Raw genomic sequence first — 3,735 nt, forward strand, 5'->3', positions numbered from 1 at the left:
CTCTGCCTTTTTTTCTTTCTCTCTCTCTCTCACACACACACACACACACACACACAGATTCATAAGTGAGCACCCCAAGTGATGGAGCCTTCTGTATTTGGAGGAGGCCCAACTCATTAGGGTGATTGTCTAAGAAGCGCCTCTGACCACAGATCATGACGTGCATAATTGGCCCTGCATTTGCAGTGAAGAGGGAGAATATATGTGTGTGTGTGTGTGTGTTTGTTTGTCTGTCTGTCTACATGTCAGAGTGAGTATTTAGTTTGAAAGCAGGATTGAGATGTAAGTAAATGCAATTCTTTTGCTGTGATGTAAAGTTATGCTCCCATATTTCTACTGACGATGGATCTTACATCATAATTTTCAGGTCATTACAAAATTAGAAATGGGCTGGGTCAGAGATCTTTAATCTGCATTTCAAGTCTGAGAAGTTTCATACCAAAGTTGTCAATATTTGAACTCCTGTGGAATATATTATTGAGTACGTTTTTTGAGTAAGTTACTTGATGAATACCAAATTACATCTGAAGGAGGATTGCATTTTAATGGTATGCTATAAAATGCTGCGTTAGCTTTAGTGGACAAAATGACTGATGAGTCTGTGCAGGACAAAAGGGAATTTGCAGCAAATTGTTAACACTTTTGTGTACGATGCCCAAATTAATAATAGAGTTTCCTCATTGGCGGAGATAGATATATAATGCATTAGCTCTAGGCAGGGGGGGTCAATGAATCATAAATAAGACTTTGAAGATCAGTAAGAGGGATCTGTCTGTTTGACACTGTCTGTTTTCCTTTCTTCCTTTTTCTCAGTCAAAAAAAACCCCACACCCAAATTTTCATCTTCCACTTTTAAAAGGCGCATTGGGTAGTGATAGAAGAAGATAAAGGAGGAAGAGAAGCATGCAGTTTAAGTGTCAGGATAGAGAGAGATATGGGCAGAAAGATGGGTATGCACAAGAAAAACAGAGAGACAGAAAGAGAGATGGAGAGGAAGAGTTAATAAAACTACATTAACACTACCGTAATGCTGCTTTACACCTGAATGGGCATCTCTGCACCTTGATACATTTATGTTCTAATTATCTGCATCATTGAGGTTGATTGATTGGCCTAATATGATACGCATGGCACCAATTTAGCAAAGAAACCAATCTGTGACAGCTTTTGTTGGCAGTCACATCCTCCTTCACGATGTTAGAATGTTTATGTCTTCTGTTCAAAGTCAGTTTGACTCGAGCCAACTTGTGCTGTTTACGAGCACTGATGACTGAACATCATCAATCACATAAATATCTTGGAAGCACTTGTTCTTTTCTCAGGATGAACAATGATAAGATTTGTAACAGTAATTAATGGCAACAAGACTATTTATTAGACGAGAAAGGAGCTGTTCACTCGTGTATGAAGTGTTCTCCCATTTGTTGTGGGCTTGACAAATAAACAGGTGACAGGAATCAAATGGCAGATGTTTGTAATTAAATGGTAGCAGGAAATTCTGTTTCCATCCCGGCAAGAATATTCTCTTTGGAAATTTCAGGAATGCACTTTTATTATTGATGCTGATGTATCTACTAACTATCAAGGGCAATATCACAGATATAATATATATCACTGTATGAATTGATTATTACACACATGGTGATTGCTCCAGGAAAACCAAGCCCCAAGAGGGTGGGGCTTTGAGACCATACATTGTGTTGACCTGAGTTTAGCTCATATTTATTCTAAACCGTGGGCAAACTAATGGATATATTCAATGACACCCATCTAAATGGATGTAGCCGCCTGACTGTGGGGTGCAGGAGTATATGCATTTTGTATTTCCACCGCATCCCCTCGCCCTCTACAAACTCTCTCCAGAAACTCATCACATTGTAGCACATTACCGGAAGGATGCATCCAGCATACTGCAAGCTTGAACAGGAAATCATTAGCATTAGATTTACCATATACCATACCATAACTGGGTTCATGCCAAAGTGACCTTGGCCACAACGAATTATAGGAAGTATGTTTAAATTCATCCTAACAAACATGTACACAAACATGTACTGGCTGATGCACACACACATACATACACACATGCCTGCAAACCCACTGCATTATAGTGAGGTAGCAGCTCTATTTGACCGAGCACCAGTCACCTGTGGAGAATGAACCACTTTGCAGGCGATCAGCGCCATCATAAAACACAATGAGAACGTGTACTGGAACACCCAACCTTTACTGTGATCGCATCAGAGACAAAGCGCTGAGGACAATGGTGCGAAGGGCAAATGGGTCACGGATTACCTCTAGTGACCAATGAAATGTGTTACAGCAATGGAAGCCTCTAGTCTCTCCCCTGGACACAGTAGCATTGGAGACTTCAATCCCCTGCTCAGCCAAGATTGACGACGAACATGAAAATATATTTGCTGTGATTTTGTAGGCAGTAAAAATGCTTTGTGAAAATAAAGCAAAACGCTTGTACAGCAGTTCTTCAGTCGCTGGATAGAGACGTGAATGGAGTGGACATGTGGTCATGCGTGGAGGAGGGCCAATCTTAAGAGACCTTGTCACTGGAGAGTAAATCATTTAACCAGCACAAAAACACATACTCAAACATGTTCATGGAGAAGGGTAAAGAAGGGAAATGGCTGTCTGAGAGGGCTGGTGGGAGGAAGAGCTTAAAAAGTTATTACACCAGGGAGTTTCAAGTGCTTGGTGAGAAAGAAAATAAAAGCATAAACATTCAAACACAAGCTTGTAGGGAGAGTTTGTTTTTTAGAAACCTTTCACGCATGCATACTTTAAGCCCCTCCACTCATTTTTTTTGTTTTGTTCTTACAGTTGGATGTTTGAGCTTCACTGTGCAGAATGATGTATGTGCAGAGTCTGACTCAAGAAGGATGTTTTCACATCTGCTGAAAGTGGAAAGTTTCTCTGTGCTCTCTGAAAAACCTGAAAAGCATGATTTGTGACATCACAAATAATTTGGAAGCCAATCCTGGTCCAGTATGCAACTTATACAAGTGTGATGCAGAAACTTAAAGCCACCAGTGCACATACACTGTGAGCAACACTGTATTGCTGTTGCTATTTTCACATTGTGTGCATATGTCCAAAAATCCAAACAAACGAGTCTCTAGATGCAGCAGTATTAATCTCCCACTCTGTTTTAATTTAATGCAGAGGCTAAGATACAATCAGATGTGCCAGATCAATTCCGCACCCCAGCCTTCTGTCACTGTGTAATTGCGGATGGAGTACTCAGAGCAATTTGACATTAGCAGCACAAAAGCACATCTTGTGGTACACAACAACACATTATACCTGAGTCAGATGACACACACATCTTCAGGTTCACACCAGTTTACTTACCTGTTACATTGCTGCTGTGCTGAGTTACTGCTGAATTCACAAGCTGACCTGAGGAAATGGGAGTGCATTAAGATTATTACCTCCCTTACCAAAATTAACACATAAATAAATACACACAATGTATGATTTTAGTATGCACACAAGCTATAATGAGTTTTTGTAGGTATTTATTTATAACCAGTACTGTATGTATAATGGTGCAATGGTAGAAAGATCAAGGGTCAAAAGGACGAAGACATTCATCTTTTGGGGACCATGGATGTCTGTACCGTAATGGTACGGCAATCCATCCCACTGTTGTCAAGATATTTTCAAATTTAAAATGGTGTCAACCTAATGTAGTGCTCGAAGAAAAGTCAGGGGATCACC

This window comes from Morone saxatilis, unplaced genomic scaffold (assembly GCF_004916995.1).
Source record: "Morone saxatilis isolate NCDOM2014 unplaced genomic scaffold, NCSU_SB_2.0 Contig9, whole genome shotgun sequence".
In the NCBI taxonomy this organism is placed as follows: Eukaryota; Metazoa; Chordata; class Actinopteri; family Moronidae; genus Morone; species Morone saxatilis.